At 45.5% G+C, this 27,950-nt stretch overlaps 1 long non-coding RNA gene across 2 annotated transcripts; it reads left to right on the forward strand.

Annotated features, from left to right (window-relative positions):
* Positions 1–407: 407 nt before the first annotated feature.
* LOC106570857 (uncharacterized) lies at positions 408–27,929 on the forward strand. Of its 2 annotated transcripts, none has more exons than XR_006759110.1 (3): positions 408–539; positions 14,172–16,282; positions 26,585–27,929. It is a non-coding gene; the product is annotated as an uncharacterized lncRNA (long non-coding RNA). The 2 variants fall into 2 exon arrangements; XR_006759109.1 differs by lacking the exon at positions 408–539 and adding an exon at positions 1,273–1,683.
* Positions 27,930–27,950: the final 21 nt, after the last annotated feature.

The raw sequence follows: 27,950 nt of genomic DNA on the forward strand, positions 1-27,950 counted from the left end.
AGTAGCAGCCGGTGTGTGGTGTTCAATGTAGGCCTACATTCCATGAGACTTTTGGGGAAAAAAAATGCAGGGCTCTTTACCTGACTTGCTATTCAAAGATGTTTAGAAATCCACACATTTTATGCTCTTGTAGGAAGCAATCACTCCCCCATTGCTGACTAGAAATGATCTATAACTGGGCTAATAACTCATTACCAGCAAAGAACATGAACAAATGTGCACATTTGGAGGCTACATTATAGGCTACATTATAGCCTGGTCTAAGATCAGTTTGTGCTGTACTTCCAACTCTCTGTCCATTAGAATTGTCTAAACAGCACAAACAGAACTGGGACCAGGCTATGATGTCATCACAAAGGGAACGGATGACATCACAACTTTGATCAACCATGTTGCTCTGTGTTGGAGTTTATTGGAGTTTGTTGTGGCATTGTTCTAGAGGCCTAGAACAGAAAGACACACAGAAGAACATATTGTTGCTGAATGAATGCATCTCTTCATTTACAGAAAGAAAACATCAGTGGAATTACGGAGAAGAGGTGAGTTCCATGTCATGGTGTTGACATAAATCAATGTCAAACAGAATGTTGCAACACTATTCTTCAGATTGGAAACAATAAGGACCATTTCTGACTGATTTGAGAGCTCATGCCAATGATGTGTTTGTATTCATCTAAATTATTAATAACATGTTATGTCAACTTACAGACCTGGATTCAAATACTCTTTGCTTTAGCCTGCCTGGTGCTAGATGGACAGGTTTATAGTATAGTCGGAGAGCCTGTTTCTGTCCTGCCCGTGACTTTGGAGCAGGGCATGTGATGTCCATAGCCTCTTTGTTGCAAAACTCCCTGATCTTCTCAAAAAGATGTCCAGTCCTGGTGGTGCTTGTACAGGCAGGCCATCTATGGGAGGATGGATGTCAGCGTTGAGCAACAGCTGAAATCTGGTCCCGACTGAGTCCAAACGCTCCTTGGCGAAAACAACACCAGGCTCCAGAGCATCGAAGCAATTAAACAGGAAATAACAAAAATACAATTTAAGACATTACAACCTTGCACAACATCAATTCACCTCCCAAGTTTAGATACGAAGAATAACCTCATACAAAGCAATGAAAAGGATATTCACAAGAAATGCTGGTACTGCTTGATCTGTGGCAGCGGCCTGAAGTACAGAGTCAGGTGTTGTTGCCAGCCATAGCTTTCCACCAGCAGCGTACCATCCTCCAGTCCAACCAGCTATGGGATGTTGACCCCTGTCACAGTGCTGTCCTTCACAACACCAGGAATCTCAGACAAAGTGTTCACTCTGGTCTTTCTGAAGCGCTGCTTGATGAGGCTGAAGCAGCAGTCGGGGTTAACTTGGTGTGGCCTGTGATCAGGAAGTGAAGGTCCAGACTCTGCTGGAGCTTGTGCATGGTCCGCCAGGCACAGTCCAGAGCACAAACGTGTTCTTGTTTTGGCCACCTCAGTTATCAAAATGCAGGTACACACGTGTTTCCCCAACTCCGTGGTTGGTGACGAAATGGTACATGTAGTTGATGACTGCGCTACTGTCTTTGCTGGATGACATGCCTTCAGCAATCAAGTAGTTGACTTGTTCTGGTATTCCTTCACAGCAGACACCAAACAAGATACCCTTGCGAGCAGCGAAAAAGTAGATGGGAGCTAGTTGCATAGGGTAAGAAGGATAATTGTCTCACCCCTGTCAGTCTGTCTTTACACAGCTCAGTGAAAGGTATTTGCCTGCCTCCCATATATATATATATATATATATATACTGCTCAAAAAAATAAAGGGAACACTTAAACAACACATCCTAGATCTGAATGAAAGAAATAATCTTATGAAATACTTTTTTCTTTACATAGTTGAATGTGCTGACAACAAAATCACACAAAAATAATCAATTGAAATCCAATTTATCAACCCATGGAGGTCTGGATTTGGAGTCACACTCAAAATTAAAGTGGAAAACCACACTACAGGCTGATCCAACTTTGATGTAATGTCCTTAAAACAAGTCAAAATGAGGCTCAGTAGTGTGTGTGGCCTCCACGTGCCTGTATGACCTCCCTACAACGCCTGGGCATGCTCCTGATGAGGTGGCCGATGGTCTCCTGAGGGATCTCCTCCCAGACCTGGACTAAAGCATCCGCCAACTCCTGGACAGTCTGTGGTGCAACGTGGCGTTGGTGGATGGAGCGAGACATGATGTCCCAGATGTGCTCAATTGGATTCAGGTCTGGGGAACGGGCGGGCCAGTCCATAGCATCAATGCCTTCCTCTTGCAGGAACTGCTGACACACTCCAGCCACATGAGGTCTAGCATTGTCTTGCATTAGGAGGAACCCAGGGCACACCGCACCAGCATATGGTCTCACAAGGGGTCTGAGGATCTCATCTCGGTAACCTAATGGCAGTCAGGCTACCTCTGGCAAGCACATGGAGGGCTGTGCGGCCCCCCAAAGAAATGCCACCCCACACCATGACTGACCCACCGCCAAACCGGTCATGCTGGAGGATGTTGCAGGCAGCAGAACGTTCTCCACGGCGTCTCCAGACTCTATCACGTCTGTCACGTGCTCAGTGTGAACCTGCTATCATCTGTGAAGAGCACAGAGCGCCAGTGGCGAATTTGCCAATCTTGGTGTTCTCTGGCAAATGCCAAACGTCCTGCACGGTGTTGGGCTGTAAGCACAACCCCCACCTGTGGACGTCGGGCCCTCATACCACCCTCATGGAGTCTGTTTCTGACCGTTTGAGCAGACACATGCACATTTGTGGCCTGCTGGAGGTCATTTTGCAGGGCTCTGGCAGTGCTTCTCCTGCTCCTCCTTGCACAAAGGCGGAGGTAGCGGTCCTGCTGCTGGGTTGTTGCCCTCCTACAGCTTCCTCCACGTCTCCTGATGTACTGGCCTGTCTCCTGGTAGCGCCTCCATGCGCTGGACACTACGCTGACAGACACAGCAAACCTTCTTGCCACAGCTCGCATTGATGTGCCATCCTGGATGAGCTGCACTACCTGAGCCACTTGTGTGGGTTGTAGACTCCGTCTCATGCTACCACTAGAGTGAAAGCACCACCAGCATTCAAAAGTGACCAAAACATCAGCCAGGAAGCATAGGAACTGAGAAGTGGTCTGTGGTCCCCACCTGCAGAACCACTCCTTTATTGGGGGTGTCTTGCTAATTGCCTATAATTTCCACCTGTTGCCTATTCCATTTGCACAACAGCATGTGAAATGTACTGTCAATCAGTGTTGCTTCCTAAGTGGACAGTTTGATTTCACAGAAGTGTGATTGACTTGGAGTTACATTGTGTTGTTTAAGTGTTCCTTTTATTTTTTGAGCAGTGTATATATATATATATATATATATATATATATTGGTAAAAACTCAACTCGTCGTGTTTGGAGGACAAAGAATGCTATATATGTTTAGTGTATATGCATCTATCCGTCTATTTCTTTAACCAGTATAAATGAGGAAATGTTGCTTACTTGTTGAGCAAAATCAAAGCTGTAATGCATCCTGATGTCTTTGCTTGCTGGTTCAGTAGGGCCCCCCAGAGACAACTGCAGGTCTTGACAGGTGGTCTTGTAGTCAGCAACCATCTTCTGGTAGACAGACCGCTCACTCTGAACAAGCAGGAGATGCTGCTCTTGCTTCTTCAGCTTGGCTGACTTAACAGCTTCTGGCAGATTGGCAGATTTGAAGAACTGATAGTTGTTCCTCTGGCACTGCCAGCACAGGTCTGTCCTGGGCTTGGTGCTTTTATGTGGGGCAGCAATTTTTTACACAGATTCCTGAAGGAAGACAGCCTGACTACACGTACCTCTGGAAATTTTAGATTTTTTTTTAGATCAAGAAAAGTAGTGCCAGTTGTTACATGGGATGGCAGTAGCTTTCCACCAAAGTTTTTGTGTCCTGGGTGGCGTCCTGGTATTATCTTCTGCATAGTTGTTGTTGAAGTTCACCACTCCTCATGATTCAGGTGTAAACTGTGCTTGATTGGGAGGCATTAGACCATTCTCCATGTATGACTGGTGGAGGAGAGTCAGCCGTGTTCTACTGATGCTGAAAGACAAATTCCAGATACTCACGTTACACACACTTCATACATGTACGTTCATGTTAGCTAGCAAGCCAGACATCTAACCCATGCTAACGTTAGCTAGCTAACAGCAAGCTTTAACTTGGGGTCTTTTGTTAAGACATGTAATGTTAACTTTAGCTAGCTAGTTAAAAAATGAACTAAAATCCCAATCCATCGAGTAACGTTAGCAAGCCAGCCATTGAAGTCCAGCTGGATAGCTAACAGCAAGCTTTAACTAACAATACAAACCGATTGTCAAAGCTAGCTAAAGTTAACCAAAATAGGTTCAATGATAGATTCTTACCTGTTATACATGGATGAAAGCATCATGGCAGACTGCAACCCATTTTATTAAATAACACGTCCTGTGTCGTTTCCGTTTAGTTTGAACAGCTTGTTTGGCCCATTGTGTCATGTCACTCTGGTTCACACTGACCGTGTGCAATGCCATAAGAATAATCAGCTCTTTCTCCTTCTCTGTCACGGATGCCATGGTTGCTCTTAGTTTGAAGATGTAATCCGGAGATGTGTTTTATACAACAGCCTTCTATGTTCTCTTTTCAACCCCCTATGCATTTGCAATGAAACGGCAGAATTATATTAATCTCCTTATCATTCTCTGCTTCTACCAGACGTTCCACTGATTTCAAAACTCGGTCAACTTCTTCCATGACAACAACACTGTTGATTGTCGCTGTTTCTTCTCCATCACTGTCATCAGAAGACTCCACAATGTCTTCTTCAATGAAAATGTTCCTACCTAAATCAGGGATTTCCTCATCGTCTGATTCATTTTCAGAGTCAGAGAGAGTCAGCATGGCACGATCGTCCTCCAGAAAGTAGCCCATCACAACTTTTTCCCACTGACCTTTGTCGATAGCGCCTTTGTCGATAGCGCCTGATAAATTCAGGGCAGCAATGTTATTGAGAGCAGTAGCAACATATTGAGAGCAGTAGCAACAAGGTTATATCTTTAGAAAAAACTGCAGTAGAAAGGATTATCTACGCATAACGAGCATTTCCTTTTATAGACACAAGTTGCTACACCTCATCTCTTGGCATGTCCAGCCCACTCATTATCTCAGCCAATCATGGCTAGCGGGAAGGTTGCTCGCTTTCTCTGTGGCTAAACCAACTAGGCTTGTAATTTAACCATTTTATTCATGTTTACAGATTGCATACAAGTTTGATATTAAGGCACATGAAAGTTCACATGTTTGAGAAGGCATTTCTGCCAAAAAACTAATTTTGATTAAAAAAAAAACCTTTTTTACATTCAAAATGCTCTCCAGTGAAGTTGTGACTTGCGACATATGCCTAGTTTCCTGAATCGGGTCACATTTTTATTGACTTGGCCAAAGCTTTTGATACGGTAGACCATTCCATTCTTGTGGGCTGGCTAAGTAGTATTGGTGTCTCTGAGGGGTCTTTGGTCTGGTTTGCTAACTACCTATCTCAAAGAGTTCAGTTTTTAAAGTCAGAACATCTGCTGTCTCAACCATTATTCCTGTCACCAATGGAGTACCCCAAGGCTCGATCCTAGGCCCCACGCTCTTCTCAATTTACATCAACAACATACCTCAAGCAGTAGGAAGCTCTCCCATCCATTTATATGCAGATGATACAAATCAAATGTTATTGGTCACATACACGTGTTTAGCAGATGTTATTGTGGGTGTAGCGAAATGCTTGGGTTTCTAGCTCCAACAGTGCAGTAATATCTAACAAGTAATATCTAACAATTTCCCAACATATACACAATACACACAAATCTAAGTAAAGGAATGGAATTAAGAATATATACATATATGGATGAGCGATGTCAGAGCGGCATATACTAAGATACAGTAAAATAGTATAGAATACAGTATATACATATGAGATGAGTAATGCAAAATATGTAAACATTATTAAAGTGACTAGTGTTCCATTTATTATAGTGGGCAGTGATTTCAAGTTTATGTGTATAGGCAGCATCCTCTAAGGTGCTAGTGATGGCTGTTTAGCCTGTTGGGTCTAGGGGGCAGCATTTGCACGTCTGGATAATTTTTTTTTACCCGATTTAATCTGGTTACTAATCCTACCCAGTAACTAGAATATGCATATACTTATTATATATGGATAGAAAACACTCTAAAGTTTCCAAAACTGTTTGAATGGTGTCTGTGAGTATAACAGAACTCATTTGGCAGGCAAAACCCTGAGACATTTTCTGACAGGAAGTGGATACCTGATGTGTTGTATTGACTTTAAACCTATCCCATTGAAAAACACAGGGGTTTAGGAATATTTTGGCACTTCCTATTGCTTCCACTAGATGTCACCAGCCTTTACAAAGTGTTTTGAGTCTTCTGGAGGGAGATCTGACCGAACAAGAGCCATGGAACGGTGATGTCCCATTAGACACCTGGCGCGCTAGTTCATGTTGGGTACCCTCGTTCCAATACGTTATAAAAGAGTATGCATTCGTCCACCTTGAATATTATTCATGTTCTGCTTAAAAAAGGCCCTAATGATTTATGCTATACAACGTTTGACATGTTTGAACGAACGGAAATATATTTTTTCCCCTCGTTCATGACGAGAAGTCCGGCTGGCTTACATCATGTGCTAACGAGACGGAGATTTTTGGACATAAATGATGAGCTTTTTTGAACAAAACTACATTCGTTATGGACCTGTGATACCTGGAAGTGACATCTGATGAAGAGAATCAAAGGTAATGGATTATTTACATAGTATTTTCGATTTTAGATCTCCCCAACATGACGTCTAGTCTGTATCGCAACGCGTATTTTTCTGGGCGCAGTGCTCAGATTATTGCAAAGTGTGATTTCCCAGTAAGGTTATTTTTAAATCTGGCAAGTTGATTGCGTTCAAGAGATGTAAATCTATAATTCTTTAAATGACAATATAATATTTTACCAATGTTTTCTAATTTTAATTATTTAATTTCTGACGCTGACTTGACTGCCGGTTATTGGAGGGAAACGATTTCCTCAACATCAATGCCATAGTAAAACGCTGTTTTTGGATATAAATATGAACTTGATAGAACTAAAAATGCATGCATTGTCTAACATAATGTCCTAGGAGTGTCATCTGATGGAGATTGTAAAAGGTTAGTGCATCATTTTAGCTGGTTTTATGGTTTTGGTGACCCTGTCTTTGACTTGACAAAACATTACACACAACTCTTGTAAATGTACTGTCCTAACATACTCTAAATTTATGCTTTCGCCGTAAAACCTTTTTGAAATCGTAAAACGTGGTTAGATTAAGGAGATGTTTATCTTTCAAATGGTGTAACATAGTTGTATTTTTGAAAAATTTGAATTTTGACATTTATTTGGATTCAAATTTGCCGCTCTTGAAATGCACCTGCTGTTGATGGAGTGCACCACGGGTGGCACGCTAGCGTCCCACCTAGCCCCAAGAGGTTAACAGTCTGATGGCCTTGAGATAGAAGCTGTTTTTCAGTCTCTCAGTCCCAGCTTTGATGCACCTGTGCTGACCTTGCCTTCTGGATGACAGTGGAGTGAACAGGCAGTGGCTCGGGTGGTTGTTGTCCTTGATGATCTTTTTGGCATTCCTGTTGTGCCTTCATCACCACACTGTCTGTGTTGGTGGACCATTTCAGTTTGTCAGTGATGTGTAAGTCAAGGAACTTGAAGCTTTCCACCTTCTACACTGCGGTCCCGTCGATGTGGCTAGGGGGCTGCTCAATCTGCTCTTCCCTGATCATCTCCGTTGTTTTGTTAACGTTGAGTGAGAGGTTATTTTCCTGGCACCACACTTCCAGAGCCCTCACCTCCTCCCTGTAGGCTGTCTCGTCATTGTTGGTAATCAAGACTAGTACTGTTGTGGCATCTGCAAACTTGATGATTGAGTTGGAGGCGTGCATGGCCACACAGTCATGGGTGAACAGGGAGTAGAGCAGGGTTCTGACCACGCACCCTTGTGGGGCCCCAGTGTTGAGGATCAGCAAAGTGGAGGTGTTGTTTTCTACCTTTACCATCTGGGGGCGACCCATCAGGAAGTCCAGGACCCAGTTGCACAGGGCGGGGTTCAGAGCCAGGGCCTCGAGCTTAACCTCTCTAGGATAGGTGGCACCAAATCGATCCACCTACGTAACAGCCAGTGTAATCCCGTGGCGCGTTATTCAAAAACCTTAGAAATGCAAAAACTTCCATTTTTCAAACATATGACTATTTTACACCATTTTAAAGACAAGACTCTCGTTAATCTAACCACACTGTCCGATTTCAAAAAGGCTTTACAACGAAAGCAAAACATTAGATTATGTCAGCAGAGTACCCAGCCAGAAATAATCAGACACCCATTTTTCAAGCTAGCATATAATGTCACATAAACCCAAACCACAGCTAAATGCAGCACTAACCTTTGATGATCTTCATCAGATGACAACCCTAGGACATTATGTTATACAATACATGCATGTTTTGTTCAATCAAGTTCATATTTATATCAAAAACCAGCTTTTTACATTAGCATGTGACTAGCATGTGACTAGCATTCCCACCGAACACCGCCGGTGAATTTACTAAATTACTCACGATAAACGTTCACAAAAAGCATAACAATTATTTTAAGAATTATAGATATAGAACTCCTCTATGCACTCGATATGTCCGATTTTAAAATAGCTTTACGGTGAAAGCACATTTTGCAATATTCTCAGTAGATAGCCCGGCATCACAGGGCTAGCTATTTAGACACCCTGCAAGTTTAGCACTCAGAAAAGTCACATTTACTATAAGAAAAATGTTATTACCTTTGCTGTCTTCGTCAGAATGCACTCCCAGGACTTCTACTTCAATAACAAATGTTGGTTTGGTTCAAAATAATCCATCGTTATATCCAAACAGCGGCGTTTTGTTCGTGCGTTCAAGACACTATCCGAAAGGGTAAATAAGGGTGACGAGCATGGCGCAATTCGTGACAAAAAAAATCTAAATATTCCATTACCGTACTTCGAAGCATGTCAACCGCTGTTTAAAATCCATTTTTATGCCATTTTTCTTGTAAAAAAGCAATAATATTCCGACCGGGAATCTGCATTTAGGTAAACAGAGGAAAGAAAATAAAGCATTCGGTCGACTCGGGCACGCGCCTAAGCCCACAGTACTCTGAGCGGCCACTTGCCAAACGCGATAATATGTTTCAGCCAGAGCCTGCCTCGATATCCTTCGGCTTTTTCCCGGGCTCTGAGAGCCTATGGGAGCCGTAGGAAGTGTCACGTTATTGCAAAGATCCTAAATCTTCAATAAAAAGAGCCCAGATGAAACACAACTTGTCAGACAGGCCACTTCCTGCATGGAATCTTCTCAGGTTTTGGCCTGCCATATGAGTTCTGTTATACTCACAGACACCATTCAAACAGTTTTAGAAACTTTAGGGTGTTTTCTATCCAAAGCCAATAATTATATGCATATTCTAGTTACTGGGCAGGAGTAGTAACCAGATTAAATCGGGTACGTTTTTTATCCAGCCGTGCCAATACTGCCCCCTAGCCCTAACAGGTTAATGATGAGCTTGGAGGGTACTGTGGTGTGGAAGGTGGAGCAATGGTCGATGAACAGCAATCTTACATAGGTATTTCTCTTGCCCAGATGAGATAGCGCAGTGTGCGGTGCGATGGTGATTGCATCGTCTGTGGATCTATTGGGGCAGTATGCAAATCGAAGTGGGTCTAGGGTGTCAGGTAAGGGAGAGAGAGGTGATAAGATCCTTGACTAGTCTTTCAAAGCACTTCATGATGACAGAAGTGAGTGCTACGGGGCAATAGTAATTTAGTTCAGTTGCTTTGGATTTCTTGGGTACAGGAACAATGGTGGCCATCTTGAAGCATGTGGGGAAAGCAGACTGGGATAGGGAGAGATTGAATATGTCTGTAAACACACCCGCCAGCTGGTCTGCGCATGCTCTGAGTCTGCGCATGCTCTGAGAACGCGTCTAGGGATGCCGTCTGGGTCGGCAGCCTTGGGAGGGTTCACACACTTAAATGTCTTACTCACATCAGCCACGGAGAAGGAGAGCCCACAGTCCTTGGTAGCGGGCCGCGTCGGTGGCACTGTGTTATCCTCAAAGCGGGCGAAGAAGGTGTTTAGCTTGTCCAGAAGCAAGTTGTCGGTGTCCGCGACAGACACCCCCAAGATAGGGAGGAGATGGTGGTCATACTATTAGGAATTAGAATACTAGAATGGTCATGAACCATCTAATGATGGTATAAAGGTCAGCCATTTTGGTCAGGAAGTTGGTCAACCATGGTTTGCCAATGCCCTGATAAGATATTGTGTAAAATAATGAATTTGAGGAATGTATCTTCCCTGTATATTTGTTAGCTAGCTAGCCAGACAGTTTTAGAGGAATGATTCCATTAATTGTTCAAATTAACTGCCAATTTTTCCAACATTCTGTTGCAGAGGGAGGTGTTTTTGCATAGGGTCCTTAGCTTAGTGATGAGGTTTATGGGCACCGGGGTTGGTCAACTCTGAGCTGTACTCAATGAACAGCCTTCTTGCATAGGCATTCATTTTGTTCATGTGCGAAAGGGCAGTGTGGAGTGCATTAGAGATTGCGTCATCTGTGGATCTGTTGGGGTGGTATGCGAATTGAAGTGGGTCCAGGGTGCCTGGAATGATGCTGTTGATGTCTGGTCCCAGGGGACTGATCTATACTCAACACAGTAAGATATATAATCTGGTCCCAGGGGGGGGTTAGAAGGATTACTTTATCCTATCCTAGGTATTCCTTAAAGAGGTGGGGTTTCAGATGTCTCCGGAAGGTGGTGATTGACTCCGCTGTCCTGGCGTCGTGAGGGAGCATGTTCCACCATTGGGGTGCCAGAGCAGCGAACAGTTTTGACTGGGCTGAGCGGGAACTGTGCTTCCTCAGAGGTAGGGGGGCCAGCAGGCCAGAGGTGGACGAACGCAGTGCCCTTGTTTGGGTGTAGGGCCTGATCAGAGCCTGAAGGTATGGAGGTGCCGTTCCCTTCACAGCTCCGTAGGCAATCACCATGGTCTTGTAGCGGATGCGAGCTTCAACTGGAAGCCAGTGGAGAGAGCGGAGGAGCGGGGTGACGTGAGAGAACTTGGGAAGGTTGAGCACCAGACGGGCTGCGGCGTTCTGGATGAGTTGTAGGGGTTTAATGGCACAGGCAGGGAGCCCAGCCAACAGCGAGTTGCAGTAATCCAGACGGGAGATGACAAGTGCCTGGATTAGGACCTGCGCCGCTTCCTGTATGAGGCAGGGTCGTACTCTGCGAATGTTGTAGAGCATGAACCTACAGGATCGGGTCACCGCCTTGATGTTAGTGGAGAACGACAGGGTGTTGTCCAGGATCAGGCCAAGGTTCTTAGCACTCTGGGAGGAGGACACAAGGGAGTAGTCAACCGTGATGGCGAGATCATGGAACGGGCAGTCCTTCCCTGGGAGGAAGAGCAGCTCCGTCTTGCCGAGGTTCAGCTTGAGGTGGTGATCCGTCATCCACACTGATATGTCTGACAGACATGCAGAGATGCGATTCGCCGCCTGGTTATCAGAAGGGGGAAAGGAGAAGATTAATTGTGTGTCGTCTGCATAGCAATGATATGAGAGACCATGTGAGGATATGACAGAGCCAAGTGACTTGGTGTATAGCGAGAATAGGAGAGGGCCTAGAACAGAGCCCTGGGGGACACCAGTGGTGAGAGCGCATGGTGCGGAGACAGATTCTCGCCACGCCACCTGGTAGGAGCGACCTGTCAGGTAGGACGCAATCCAAGCGTGGGCCGCGCCGGAGATGCCCAACTCGGAGAGGGTGGAGAGGAGGATCTGATGGTTCACAGTATCAAAGGCAGCAGATAGGTCTAGAAGGATGAGAGCAGAGGAGAGAGAGTTAGCTTTAGCAGTGCGGAGAGCCTCCGTGACACAGAGAAGAGCAGTCTCAGTTGAATGCCCAGTCTTGAAACCTGACTGATTAGGATCAAGAAGGTCATTCTGAGAGAGATAGCAGGAGAGCTGGCCAAGGACGGCACGTTCAAGAGTTTTGGAAAGAAAAGAAAGAAGGGATACTGGTCTGTAGTTGTTGACATCGGAGGGATCGAGTGTAGGTTTTTTCAGAAGGGGTGCAACTCTCGCTCTCTTGAAGACGGAAGGGACGTAGCCAGCGGTCAAGGATGAGTTGATGAGCGAGGTGAGGTAGGGAAGAAGGTCTCCGGAAATGGTCTGGAGAAGAGAGGAGGGGATAGGGTCAAGCGGGCAGGTTGTTGGGCGGCCGGCCGTCACAAGACGCGAGATTTCATCTGGAGAGAGAGGGGAGAAAGAGGTCAAAGCACAGGGTAGGGCAGTGTGAGCAGGACCAGTGGTGCCGTTTGACTTAGCAAACGAGGATCGGATATCATCAACCTTCTTTTCAAAATGGTTGACGAAGTCATCCGCAGAGAGGAAGGAGAGGGGGGGGGGAGGGGGAGGAGGATTCAGGAGGGAGGAGAAGGTAGCAAAGAGCTTCCTAGGGTTAGAGGCAGATGCTTGGAATTTAGAGTGGTAGAAAGTGGCTTTAGCAGCAGAGACAGAAGAGGAGAATGTAGAGAGGAGGGAGTGAAAGGATGCCAGGTCCGCAGGGAGGCGAGTTTTCCTCCATTTCCGCTCGGCTGCCCGTAGCCCTGTTCTGTGAGCTCGTAGTGAGTCGTCGAGCCACGGAGCAGGAGGGGAGGACCGAGCCGGCCTGGAGGATAGGGGACAGAGAAAATCAAAGGATGCAGAAAGGGAGGAGAGGAGGGTTGAGGAGGCAGAATCAGGAGATAGGTTGGAGAAGGTTTGAGCAGAGGGAAGAGATGATAGGATGGAAGAGGAGAGAGTAGCGGGAGAGAGAGAGCGAAGGTTGGGACGGCGCAATACCATCCGAGTAGGGGCAGAGTGAGAAGTGTTGGATGAGAGCAAGAGGGAAAAGGATACAAGGTAGTGGTCGGAGATTTGGAGGGGAGTTGCAATGAGATTAGTGGAAGAACAGCATCTAGTAAAGATGAGGTCAAGCGTATTGCCTGCCTTGTGAGTAGGGGGGGGAAGGTGAGAGGTTGAGGTCAAAAGAGGAGAGGAGTGGAAAGAAGGAGGCAGAGAGGAATGAGTCAAAGGTAGACGTGGGGAGGTTAAAGTCACCCAGAACTGTGAGAGGTGAGCCATCTTCAGGAAAGGAACTTATCAAGGCGTCAAGCTCATTGATGAACTCTCCAAGGGAACCTGGAGGGCGATAAATGATAAGGATGTTAAGCTTGAAAGGGCTGGTAACTGTGACAGCATGGAATTCAAATGAGGAGATAGACAGATGGGTCAGGGGAGAAAGAGAGAATGTCCACTTGGGAGAGATGAGGATTCCAGTGCCACCACCCCGCTGGCTCGATGCTCTAGGGGTATGCGAGAACACGTGGGCAGACGAAGAGAGAGCAGTAGGAGTAGTAGTGTTATCTGTGGTAATCCATGTTTCCGTCAGCGCCAGGAAGTCTAGGGACTGGAGGGTAGCATAGGCTGAGATGAGCTCAGCCTTGTTGGCCGCAGACCGGCAGTTCCAGAGGCTGCCGGAGACCTGGAACTCCACGTGGGTCGTGCGCGCTGGGACCACCAGGTTAGAGTGGCAGCGGCCACGCGGTGTGAAGCGTTTGTATGGCCTGTGCAGAGGGGAGTGAACAGGGATAGACAGACACATAGTTGACAAGCTACAGAAGTGTTGTTTCTTGTATTATTGTCTCTTGTGTCTTTAGACAACTGTTTCACTTTGATATCCTTTTTCTTCTGTCCTGATTTTCTCTTTCTTTTCTTCTGTTAACTAGATATTCTTTGTTGTTCTTCGTTAGCTAGCTAGCTTCTTCCAAAAGAGTCCCTAGCAACTGCTTAGCAACTGGTAAACAATTCAGCTAGCTAAGATAACTACAATTTTATGAAAAATAGTTATTTTTCAAAAGCCTATCTTCTTTGTTTGTTGCTTGTTTTTTCTCCTCTTCAGTCTTGCAGTTTTCTTTTGCTTTTTTCCGATGTACTTCACTCTAAAAACCATGTAAATTTCAATATTTGTAGGAGCTCATTTTTCAGCTGCTGCTGCTCAAATTGGAGTTCCGGGAACCATGATAGATGGAAACAGATCCAAATGGACATAGAGGAGAAGGCAGAGATTGAGAAGAAGACACAGGAAAAGATGCAAGATGGAAAGAGGCGGTGAAGAGGCAAGAAGAGGAAAGAATGAAAGTGATGGAAAGACAGAGACAAATTGACATAGAACAGTGGTCACCAACCTTTTCTGAGTCAATATCACTTTGAGTCAATTTGCAAGCCGAGATCTACCGCTCAGATTGTTTTTAAACATTACTTAAATTACGTAAGCCTATGCAACATTAACCAATTAAAAACCGCTCTGTAGCAATGAGGTTTGTTCTGTAGCCTATTGGCCCAATACATTATCACTGCATATTGGCTGTGCTTGAATTGCCCTGCACATGTTGTTATTCTCAGACTAATTAGAAAGTATATTTAACAAATGTAGGTCTATGATCACACTGGTAATAGATCATTTGTTGTATTACTTGTGAGGCACAGCTGAGTGAGCATAATAATGACCTTTTACCTTTTTACTGAACTGATGGCCTGCATCTGATGGTCAGTCTGAGGGGAGGGAGGGAGCAGAGGTGAAACTCACCGTCCCTCAGCTCTCTCTCCCTCTGCTGAGGAAAGGGGACACAGTCGTCCAGCTGATGGCTAAACTCAAGTCGCACTGCATTAGTCTCATGCACCAATTAATGTTGGAAGGAAGGAGAAGGAGGAAAGAGAGGGAGATCGAAACACACAGAGACAGAGACAGAGACAGATGAAATCACACCAACCTTCGCTTTGGTTCCCTCTCCTGTCCAGCTCAGGCATTGGGCGTCACCGGCATTCTAGCTGCTGCCGAACCTACTGCTGGCAAACGCCCTTCACTCATCAACCTCGGACTTGTCTCGTCATCATTACACACACCTGGTTCCAATCCCCACTCTATCACTGTATATATACTCCCTCTGTCATTTGTCGGTCATTGTAAATGTTACTTGTTTTCCTGAAAGGAATCACTCCTACTATTTCCTGAGTACTTTATATTTTGCACTTTGTGTTCACGCTGTGCATTTTTTTATGAAGATATATTTTGAGCACAATAGCGTTTGGGTTTCATCCCGCTTTGATCTACGGTGCTTAAATAAATTCAGTAGTTCTAAACCTGCAACTGCCTCCTGCCTACTCTTCTCTACACCAGTGACAGAAGAAGAAGATAGACAAGAACAGAAGCAAATTGATGTGAAGAAAGAGGGAAGAGAGGGAGAATAAGAGACAGAGATAGATAGAAGAAATAAGAACTTCAAGAGGAGAGATGGAGAAAGGGAGAGAGAGAATCAGAAACAGAGAGAGATGGAATTAAAAGAAGAGAGACGGAAAGAGATAAAGAGAGAGAAGATGATTATGAGAGAGAGGGAGGAAGTGAGAAGAAGAGAGGACGAGCAGAGAACAAGTTGAAATTGAGCGACAGAAAGGAAGAGAAAAGAAAAGCAGAAACTGATGGAGGAAGCAGAGGAGGAGGAAAGAGAGGAGGTACAGCTATAGAGGGATGGGTAGGACTATCTTTGTCACTCACCATCTTTTACTTTGTCACTTTCTGATGGCAATGAAGTCAAACAGAAGACAGTAAGCATGGAGAATGATGGAATTAAAATAGATTTAAAAGCAGAGGCATAGGAACGGCTAATTAGGCATAAAGAGAGGAGGCTAGAAATATTGAAGGGGGAAGAGAACGGATAGAAGAAGAACAACAAATCAGGATGAAGAAGGAGGAAAGACTTAGCAATGGACAGGCAGCTGGAGAGGGTACAACAACAAGAAGAGCAGGATAAAAAAGAGAGAAGATGACAGAGGCAAAAAAGAGGCAGGAGATGGCAGAAGAGGAAAGAACGGATGAGAAGTACAAGAGGGGTGAGTTTAGAGAAGCCTGAAGAGGAGGAGAAGAACCCTGAAGAGAAGGAGGACGACAAAGAGGACCTTGCCCCAGCCAATAAAAGTATCAGAAGGAGAGCATTGGGTGAATAAGAAGTGGGAGAAGAGAAACCTCAAAAAGACAGAGAGAATGTATCAGAGAGAGGAGGAGGGCTATGAGATCATCAACATAGGTAAGACCTGTTTTCCTTATGACATCATCATCTTTAGTCTCCTCTACACACACATTAGTTCCACCACCTGTCATCATGTTGTGTCATTGTTTCACTAGAAAACTACTGACCAAACTTGTCAAACTGATCTGGTATCGACACAGGGAATTCTGAATACCGGGAAAAAGTAGGCTAGGCTATCTTGACAAAGAGCACGCTCAGGATGCAAAGAGCCACTAGCGGGGGGGGGGCAGTGCCCCTGTGACAACAATTTTGGACCCCCTTGTGGCCCCCCTAAATGTGGAGTATGAAATCATTTTTACATAACACATTTTTGCTATCGTTCTGTTTTTACATCCGTTATTAGACAGTGGCAACGATGATGATTATGAACATGGTCTTTTGCCTGCTAATGCCTGCAATGCAGTGAAGAAAACGATATGACAACAATAACGTCTAATGTAACTGGCCCCTCTAACAGTACAACTGGCCCCAGCTTGGCCCCCCCAGTTGAAATGGTCTAGAACCGCCACTGCAAAGAACGTGCCCCTAGTAGGTTATAACGTTGTCGAATCCTGCGAACTGTGTCACCACAGTAAAACAAAAGACAAATCACCAAATCGCCAGAATATCACCAATTTGGCAAAATCGAGTTGATAATTATAGAAATAGGAGATCAGCTTGTGAATAACGGGGAGATGAAGAGAGGAAATTGTTTAAATATCAAGGTATCTGAAAGGGGTCCAACTCTGTTAAAAAATATATACCATATCTATGTCACGTCCTGACCAACAGAGGGTGTAGTTGTGTAGTATTTTGGTCAGGACGTGGCAGAGTATGTCTGTATGTGTGTTCTGGGTGTTTTGTTTCTATGTTGGTCTGTGTGGCTCCCGATCAGGGACAGCTGGTTATCATTGTTCCTGAGTGGGAGTCATATATTTAGGAGTATGTTTGTCACTTGGGTTTGTGGGTGGTTGTGCTAACACTGCTATTAATTTGTACGTATAGCCTGGTAGCCTGTCTGAAGTCGTTCATTGTTTATTGTTTTCTGTGTATACTTTGCTTTAACCTGTTAGGGTTAGGGGGCAGTATTGACACGGCCGGATAAAAAACGTACCCGTTTTAATCTGGTTACTACTCCTGCCCAGTAACTAGAATATGCATATAATTATTGGCTTTGGATAGAAAACACCCTAAAGTTTCTAAAACTGTTTGAATGGTGTCTGTGAGTATAACAGAACTCATATGGCAGGCAAAAACCTGAGAAGATTCTGAACAGGAAGTGGCCTGTCTGACAAGATGTTGTTCATCTTGGCTCTTTTTATTGAAGACTGAGGATCTTTGCTGTAACGTGACACTTCCTACGGCTCCCATAGGCTCTCAGAGCCCGGGAAAAAGCTGAATGATATCGAGGCAGCCTCTGGCTGAAACACATTATCGCGTTTGGCAAGTGGCCGATCAGAGGACAATGGGCTTAGGCGCGTGCCCGAGTCGACCCCGTGCTTTATTTTCTTTCCTCTTTTTACCTAAATGCAGATTCCCGGTCGGAATATTATCGAGAAAAATGGCATAAAAATTGATTTTAAACAGCGGTTGAAATGCTTCGAAGTACGGTAATGGAATATTTAGAAATTCTTTGTCACGAAATGCGCCATGCTCGTCACCCTTATTTACCCTTTCGGATAGTGTCTTGAACGCACGAACAAAACGCTGCTATTTGGATATAACAATGGATTATTTGGGACCAAACCAACATTTGTTATTGAAGTAGAAGTCCTGGGAGTGCATTCTGACGAAGAACAGCAAAGGTAATAACATTTTTCTTATAGTAAATCTGACTTTGGTGAGTGCTAAACTTGCTGGGTGTCTAAATAGCTAGCCCTGTGATGCCGGGCTATCTACTGAGAATATTGCAAAATGTGCTTTCTCCCCGAAAAGCTATTTTAAAATCGGACATATCGAGTGCATAGAGGAGTTCTGTATCTATAATTCTTAAAATAATTGTTATGCTTTTTGTGAACGTTTATCGTGAGTAATTTAGTAAATTCACCGGCAGTGTTCGGTGGGAATGCTAGTCACATGCTAGTCACATGCTAATGTAAAAAGCTGGTTTTTGATATAAATATGAACTTGATTGAACAAAACATGCATGTATTGTATAACATAATGTCCTAGGGTTGTCATCTGATGAAGATCATCAAAGGTTAGTGCTGCATTTAGCTGTGGTTTGGGTTTATGTGACATTATATGCTAGCTTGAAAAATGGGTGTCTGATTATTTCTGGCTGGGTACTCTGCTGACATAACCTAATGTTTTGCTTTCGTTGTAAAGCCTTTTTGAAATCGGACAGTGTGGTTAGATTAACGAGAGTCTTGTCTTTAAAATGGTGTAAAATAGTCATATGTTTGAAAAATTGAAGTTTTTGCATTTGTGAGGTATTTGAATATCGCGCCGTGGGATTACACTGGCTGTTGAGTAGGTGGGACGCGAGCGTCCCACCTAGCCCATAGAGGTTAAAATATTAAAAGATGAGTATCCACATTCCGCCTGCTGCAGTTTGGTCCATTCAACACGGCTTCAACATTTGTGACAGAACCACCCACCACAACAAGACCAAGCAGCGGAAGAAGGAGAGGAGGAACGCTGAGAAAATGGACGGGTTGTGCAGGCGGTGCGGTCATGGCCACCTGTGCGCCTCCATGGCCCAGTCTTTCTCGCCTCTCGTGCTATCCCGGAAGTGAGTTCCTCCAGTCTGGCACGACCAGTACCAGCAACCCGGACCAAGCTTCCCATGAGTCGGCCTAATCCTATTCAGCCTGTTCCCGCTCCTCGCACTAGCCCTAGGCTGCGTGTCTTCAGCCTGGTACCAGCTCTACCAGGCCCACGCACCAGGCTTCCAGTGCGTCGGCCCAGCCTCAAGAGCCCGGCACCAGTGTGCGGTCCAGAGTATCAGGCACCAGTGTGCAGTCCAAATTATCCGGCACCAGTGTGCAGTCCAGAGTATCCGGCAACAGTGTGCAGTCCAGAGTATCCGGCAACAGTGTCTAGTCCGGAACCGAGGGAGACTGCCTGTGACCTGGAACCAAAGGGGTCTGCCTGTGACCCGGAACCAAAGGGGTCTGCCTGTGACCCGGAACTGAGGGAGCCTGCCTGTGACCCGGAACCGAGGGAGCCTGCCTGCGACCCGGAACCAAGGTAGTCTGCCTGCGACCCGGAACCGAAGGGGTCTGCCTGCGACCCGGAACTGAAGGGGTCTGCCTGCGACCCGGAACCGAAGGGGTCTGCCTATGACCCAGAACCGGGTGAGTCTACCTACAGCGTTAACCGGAGGGAGTATGCCTACGACCTGGAATGGAAAGAGTCTGCCCATGAGCCACAACGGAGTGAGTCTGTCTACGACCCGGAACCCAATGAGTCTGCCTACAACCTGGAGGGCAGTAGGCCTCCAGGATAGGTGGGTTGGGGAGAAGGGGTGTAGCACTGTGCCGTCGTTGACGGCAGCCACCCTCCCTTCCCTCCCTTATTGTTTAGGGGTTTTTTGTTTTGTTGTGGTAGAGGGGATTTTTGTTGTTTCTTTTTAGGTGCATTCGGGGTATGCACCTTTAGGGGGGGGGGGGGGTACTGTCATCGTTGTTCCTGATTGGGAGTCATATATTTAGGAGTATGTTTGTCACTTGGATTTGTGGGTGGTTGTGCTAACACTGCTATTATTTTGTACGTATAGCCTGGTAGCCTGTCTGAAGTCGTTCATTGTTTATTGTTTTCTGTGTATACTTTGCTTTAAAATATTAAAAGATGAGTATCCACATTCCGCCTGCTGCAGTTTGGTCCATTCAACACGGCTTCAACATTTATGACAATCTAATCTCATACCGTTTGCTGATCACACATTATCTACCGAAGCTCTCATATGGGGAGCAATAGGAGACAGCGCAGAGAAGCGGGGGAAATGTTATAGCGGTATTTTGGCATGCATAGGCGAGACGTGCTTTGATAATGCCACCTATGGATTACAGAATAAAGTTAGGTATTTCATGCGAGACAGGAGTGAGGATTTTGGGTTTCAGTGGAATTGGGACGATAGGAAAACAGCCTCGGCTCTATATACGGCTATGTAAGGGTACTATATGAGGCAATAGATAAATAATACTCTTGAATTAGGCTTCATTATTACATGCTAAATGTTTCTGATCAGTGATAGATGAGAAAACAAAGACATTAGATACCACTTCCACTTGTCCAGCCACAGATCAATTAACCAAATATTATACAGACAGATTCTGTGAAACCAAATCATATTGATTGATTATCAGACAAGTTACAGGCGTTTGGTTGGGAACAGGCAAAATCCTCTTGTATAATGTTCTGATCAGCTAATATATGAGCAAACTAGACTAAAGATTATCGTTAGCACCTCAATTTAACTAATATTATCTATATTAATTTAGCAAGCTTGTCTCAAAGCAGCGATGGTGCTGTCCCAACCAAACCGGTGCTGAAATGATAATCTTGGTGACCACACGTGACTATTGCTGGAAATTAGTATAACGGTTGTATATGACTTTGGGAGTTTCAGTATAATCAAGAATTTGATACATGCCTTCAATTGAATTAGCCTACTTTATCCCAATATTTTCATAATTTAGGTGAGTTTTCCTCCCTCTGTGCTTTTTCTAGGCCAATGTGTCATGTCCTGACCAGTAAAAGAGGTTGTTGTTATTGTAGTTTAGTCAGGGCGTGGCAGGGGGTGTTTGTTTAGAGTATTTTGGGGTTTGTTGGGCTATGTTCTTTGTTACACTATTTCTATGTTAGTTCTAGTATGTCTATTTCTATGTGGTGTTTATTGGGTTGACCTTCAATTGGAAGCAGCTGCTCCTCGTTGCTTCTAATTGAAGATCCTATTTAAGAGGGGTGTTTTTTCTATGGGATTTGTGGGTAGTTGTTTCCTGTTTTGTGTTCGTGCACCTGACGGGACTGTTTAGTGTCGTTTGTTGTTTTTGTATACTTGTTTCTTTTGTTTTCCTTCTCTAATAAAATAAGAAGATGAGTTTACATGTTCCCGCTGCGTTTTGGTCCAATCCCTACGATACCTGACAGAACTACCCACCACCAACGGACCAAGCAGTGGAGGAAGGAGCAGCAGCAGAGCTATAAGGAGTTTTGGACTTAGGAGCATATACTAGCGGGAGAAGGACCATGGAGGAAGGCTGAAGAGGACCGGGGACGCTATGCGGGAACACGGCTGGCAAGGAAGCCTGAGTGGCACCCCCAAGACATTTTTTTTGGGGTGCACACGGGTAGTTTGGCTAGGCCAAGGGTGAGCCCTAAGCCAACTCACCGTGCTTATTATGGGGAGCATGTGGAGAGGAGAGCGCCGGTGTATGCGGAAGTGCGCACAATCTCGCCCATGCGCACGCACCGTCCGGTGCGAGCGATCCCAGCCCCTCGCAAGTGCCGTGCTAGAGTGGGCATCCAGCCTGGAAGGAGGATGCCTGCGCAGCACATCTGGCCACCAGTGCGCCTCCTAGGCCCAGGCTACCCTACGCCTGCTCTACGCACGGCAGCCATCAGGCCTCTGCACAGCCTAGTTCGCCCTGTGCCAGCAGGGCTACTATTACCATCCAGCCAGGACGGGTTGTGCAGGAGGTGCGCTCCAGACCTCCAGTGCCTACTCATGGCCCGGTGTATCCAGTTCCTGCTCCTCGCACTAGCCTGAGGTGCGTGTCTCTAGTCTGGCGCCTCCAAAGCCAGCACCACGCATCAGGCCTCCAGTGCGTCAGCCCAGTCTAGTACGTCCTGTTCCCGCTCCTCGCACTAGCCTTGGGGTGCGTGTCTCCAGTCTGGTACCTCCAGTACCAGCCCCACGCACCAGGCCTCCAGTGCGTCAGCCCAGTCCAGCTCGTCCTGCTCCTGCTCCTCGCACTAGCCCTGTGGTGTGTGTCCCTAGTCTGGCGCCTCCTAAGACAGCCCCACGCATCAGGCCTTCAGTGCGCAGTCCCCGTCCAGAGCTTCCGACGACAGTGCCCCGTCCAGAGTGTCCGGCGACAGTGCCCCGTCCAGAGTGTCCGGCGACAGTGCCCCGTCCAGAGTGTCCGGCGACAGTGCCCCGTCCAGAGTGTCCGGCGACAGTGCCCCGTCCAGAGGTTCCGGCTCCGGCCCACAGTCCGGAGCTGCCAGAGATGGCCCACAGTCCGGAACCGACAGAGATGGCCCACAGTCCGGAACCGACAGAGTCGCCCTACAGTCTGGAACCGGCGCAGCCAGAGTCGCCCTACAGTCCGGAACCGGCGCAGCCAGAGTCGCCCTACAGTCCGGAACCGGCGCAGCCAGAGTCGCCCTACAGTCCGGAACCGGCGCAGCCAGAGTCGCCCTACAGTCCGGAACCGGCGCAGCCAGAGTCGCCCTACAGTCCGGAACCGGCGCAGCCAGAGTCGCCCTACAGTCCGGAACCGGCGCAGCCAGAGTCGCCCTACAGTCCGGAACCGGCGCAGCCAGAGTCGCCCTACAGTCCGGAACCGGCGCAGCCAGAGTCGCCCTACAGTCCGGAACCGGAGCTCCCAGAGTCGCCCTCCAGTCCGGAGCTCCCAGAGTCGCCCTCCAGCCCGAGGTCTCCAGCGACGCGCATCAGCCCGAGGTCTCCAGCGACGCGCATCAGCCCGAGGTCTTCAGCGATGCGCCATAGCCCAGAGACTTCGGGAGGGGTAAAATATAATAAGCATTTAGCGGGGGTGGACAGGTTAGGTTGGGGAGTAAGGCCGGAGCCTGAGCCACCTCCGTAGTAGGAGGTTGGGGGGGGGGGGGGGGTGTAGCACAAGAACCACCGGTGACGGTGGCCACCCTCTCCTCATTTTAGTTAGGATTATTTTTTGTTTTGGGGTTTATTTTTTTGTGTTTATTTTTTGTGTGAGGTGCTTCCAGGGTCTGCACCTTTGGGGGGGGGGGGTACTGTCACGTCCTGACCAGTAAAAGAGGTTGTTATTGTAGTTTGGTCAGGGCGTGGCAGGGGGTTTGTTTAGAGTGTTTTGTTTAGAGTGTTTTGGGGTTTGTTGGGCTATGTTCTTTGTTAGTCTATTTCTATGTTAGTTCTAGTATGTCTATTTCTATGTGGTGTTTATTGGGTTGACCTTCAATTGGAAGCAGCTGCTCCTCGTTGCTTCTAATTGAAGGTCCTATTTAAGAGGGGTGTTTTTTCTATGGGATTTGTGGGTAGTTATTTAGTGTTTTGTGTTCGTGCACCTGACAGGACTGTTTAGTGTCGTTTGTTTTTGTATACGTGTTTCTTTTGTTTTCCTTCTTTAATAAAATAAGAAGATGAGTTTACACGTTCCCGCTGCGTTTTGGTCCAATCCCTACGACACCCGTGACACAATGGCTGTTTCCTCTTCTTTTCACACCGCCTCTGCCGTGTTATTCTCAACACCAGTTTAAATCAATATAGCCTACTGTTATCTTGAAATCTGCCTTTTCTCGGGTTCGGGCTCGTTTAATTTCTGTGATGTCGGACCTGGGCTCGGGCTTTCAGCTCATTGGGTTTGGATTGGAACAGGATCGAATTTTCAGTTCTGATGAGAACTCTAAACTGCATTCGGGTCTCGTGTGCAATCAGGCAGTGTCAATGATGTGCTGTGAATTTGGCTGCCACCTGGTCTCAGAGCATTTGAAGTTATTCTGTACATAAATCCGAGACACTCAATTGAGCATGACATTTTATGTTTTCGTTTGGTATGTATTAATTTGTGGATGTCCATCACCCATTTCATATGATATGTTACGAATTACAATTCGTATTGTTGTGTGTGCTTCGTGGAGTTGACCAGACATCTCCTGTTAGCTTTTCCACAGTTGTTGGCTAATGGTAGCTAGCTACTGTAATGTAGTTACACCAATGATCCTGGACCCCTGTCAACTCCAACTCCTCGTTTCTTGGAGGCGTGGAAAGAAGGCCACAACAACTTTCTATCTTTGGTCGTTTTATTACCAACTTGTAAATAATACAATGCAATTAGACCGACTAGCTCCAAAACAACAACGAGCTTGGTTCCATGCTGTGGCAATATGTACAGTCAAAATCGGATACTTTTTAAACCAGAACGCAACAAATATAACTGAACAACTCTCATGGATTGGCTAGTAAGCCATCACTCATATAATAATTACGTAGGTGGAATCTCTATTTACAGTTATTATACAGTATATTATGAATTTGCAAAACTTCCAATATGTTACAGATTTCCAAAACGTATGATATGTTACGAATTCTAGCTAGGTGGCTAGGCAGCTAACGCTAACTAGCTAATGTTAGCTAGGTCAGAGGTTAGGGTTAAGGATATGGATTAAGGTTAGGGTTAAGTTAAATGTTTTTTTAAGGTGAGGGTTAGGGGAAGAGTTAGCTAAGATGGGAAGTAGTTGCAAAGTAGCTCAAAAGCAGTAAGTAGTTGTAAAGTTGCTAATTACCTAAAATGCTGAAGTTGTCCGTGATGAGATTCAAACGTGCAACTTGTTTCTGGGTAGACGTTCGCATTATACACCTACCCATCCACCCCGAACAACCATCCTATTTTCGTTTTTTGCCTTCAGTAAACATCTGTCTTATGTAACCATACATGTAACAAATCATACTAATTTGAGTGTCGGATGTACATTTATTATGTTACTGCAACGTTAATATGCTAGGTTCAAGGCTTCCAACTTGTTTGGATAATGTGATATTTTACGTTTTGCCAATCTGCTGCTGCACATGTTGTGTATTTGGTTGAATTGCATTAGCGCGACATTGGGGGGAAATATTGCAATTTCCCGGGTCTTGTCATTTTATTTTTCGGGAAATGTGAAGGGTGGTCCCGGGACAGTCCGGGGATCCTGGTTACCCGTGTTAATCCCTGGAATACGGTGGCATTTGGGACGCATGTTAAAACCTGTTGAGGACAGACGTTCCGCCAGCGGAACGCCTAGCCAATATCCAATGGGACAGCGTGGCGCGAAATACAAAAACCTCAAAAATGCAATAATTTCCATTTTAAAGATAAGACTCTCGTTAATGTAACCACATTGTCCGATTTCAAAAAGGCTTTACAGCGAAAGCAAAACATTAGTTTATGTTAGGAGAGTACATAGACAAAAATAATCACACAGCCATTTTCCAAGCAAGCATATATGTCACAAAAACCCAAAACACAGCTAAATGAAGCACTAACCTTTGATCTTCATCAGATGACACTCCTAGGACATTATGTTATACAATACATGTATGTTTTGTTCAATCAACTTCACATTTATATCCAAAAACAGCTTTTTACATTGGCGTGTGATGTTCAGAACATGCATTCCCACCAAAAACTTCCGGTGAATTTACAAAATTACTCATCATAAACGTTGACAAAATATATAACAATTATTTTAAGAATTATAGATACAGAACTTCTTTATGCAATCGCTATGTCAGATTTTAAAATAGCTTTTCTGCAAAAGCACATTTTGCAATATTCTGAGTACATAGCTCAGCCATCACGGCTAGCTATTTTGACACCCGCCAAGTTCGAAGCACACTAAACTCAGAATTAGTATTAGAAATATTGTATTACCTTTGCTGATCTTCGTCAGAATGCACTCCCAGGACTGCTACTTCCATAATAAATGTTGTTTTTGGTCCAAATAATCCATAGTTATGTCCAAATACCTCTGTTTTGTTCGTGCGTTCAGGTCACTATCCAAAGGGTAACGTGCGAGAGCATATCGAGACTAAAAAATTCAAAATGTTCCATTACCGTACGTAGAAGCATGCCAAACGCTGTTTAAATCAATTTTTATGGTATTTTTCTCGTAAAATAGCGATAATATTCCAACAGGACAATAGTGTTTTCATTCAAAGAGGAAAAGAAAAAACAGTGTGCACGCGAGAACGCGCATATCCAATCTCTTTGTCCCCAGGCAGACCACTGAGAAACTGAGCTACTATACTCTGCCCAGAGACAGGAGATGGCTCAATCCGCTTTCTGAAGGCTTTAGACAGCCAATGGAAGCCTTAGAAAGTGCAACATAACCCCACATATACTGTAGTTTTGATAGAGAACCAAAAGAAGAACTACAAATTCTCAGACAGGCCACCTCCTGCTTGGAATTTTCTCGGGTTTTTGCCTGCCTTATGAGTTCTGTTATACTCACAGACACCATTCAAACAGTTTTAGAAACTTCAGAGTGTTTTCTATCCAAATCTACTAATAATATACATATTCTAAATCGGGTACGTTTTTTCATCCGGCTGTGAAAATACTGCCCCCTATCCCAAACAGGTTTTAAATGTGACCTCTGCTTCTCCCCTCCCAGACATCCCTGGAGCCATAGGAGCGATAACATCCTTCACCACCTGGGCAGAGAGAGAGAGAGAGAGGGAGAAGAGGGAGGGGTTGCTGAAAGCTGAAGAGAAATGGAAGAAGATGGAGTATTTCAATAAGCAGTGGAGAGAGCAATCCCTGCTTACAAAACAGACTCAACAGACAGTTAAAGAGGACAGGGAGAGGAGGAAGGAACAGCACCTAAAGAACAGGAGGAGAGATGACTGGAGATGAATCTGGAGGCTGTTTACATTAGACATGGCTCCCCTGGCTGTACATGACCAGCCAGAGGAGCCAGAGAGCCAGCAGGGAGGACCAGAGAGCCAGCAGGGAGGACCAGAGAGACAGCAGGGGGGAGCCAGAGAGCCAGCAGGGAGGACCAGAGAGCCAGCAGGGGGGACCAGAGAGACAGCAGGGGGGACCAGAGAGCCAGCAGGGGATTTCAGAGGTGGCTGAGAAATCAGTCAACCACCAAACCAAAGAAAAAGCCAGACATCTAGAAGAGAATTAAGTTGTGGTAAAAAATGTTTAAACATGTATTTATGTTCTACAGTGCTATTATATATGTCCCCACTTTAAAGAAGTGATATTATCCACATGTTTGGCTCCAAATGAGAGGATTTAGTCAACATGCAACACACTTGTAAAGATAAAGATACTTAGTGAATACTTTCCTGTCTCTGTGACGTCTTTCAGCATTCCTGACTTCCTGTTGCTCAGAACTGAAACTGGGCGGAGCCAAATTACCACTAGAGATACACTGGTAATAAAAGTGTCTCCCAATAATTCCTCCTCCTCTTCTTCAAGGCCACATTTCCTCAACAAAACATTATAAGCTCCTCAAGTCAGCAGTATCCTCTTCATCGAGGCAACAAACATTCTAAGGTCAGTGACTCTCCTCCCCAGACTAGAGATTCTAATCTTTATCCAAGTTGAATATCCTTGTTGAATTCAACTCTGATCACCACCTCTGCGGTCCTAGAAGATATCCCCAAATGGACATGGTTTAAACAGAAGTTAAGCAAGAAGTTAAGCAAGTTCTCTCCCCAATCAGTGGCTCCACAGACCAGAGATTCTCATCTTTATCCAAGTTGAACACATCGCTGGTCAGTTCCACCACCCTCCTGTCCTAGACCTACAAGATATCTCCCAACTCAACATGATGAAACAATTTGAGAGACACAGGGAAAGCTATGGAGCAGCACCCCTTGGATGAAGAGCCATTTAGGGGTTAAGTGCCTTGATCTAGGGCACAACGGCAGGAGATGGTACCTGGGAGCAAAGTACTGTTCAGCTTTAATAAAAGCATGAATTAAAAAAGCGACATTGTTTTTACGGTGTTGATTTAATTGGTTATT

Source organism: Salmo salar, chromosome ssa15 (assembly GCF_905237065.1).
Source record: "Salmo salar chromosome ssa15, Ssal_v3.1, whole genome shotgun sequence".
NCBI classification, from domain to species: Eukaryota; Metazoa; Chordata; class Actinopteri; order Salmoniformes; family Salmonidae; genus Salmo; species Salmo salar.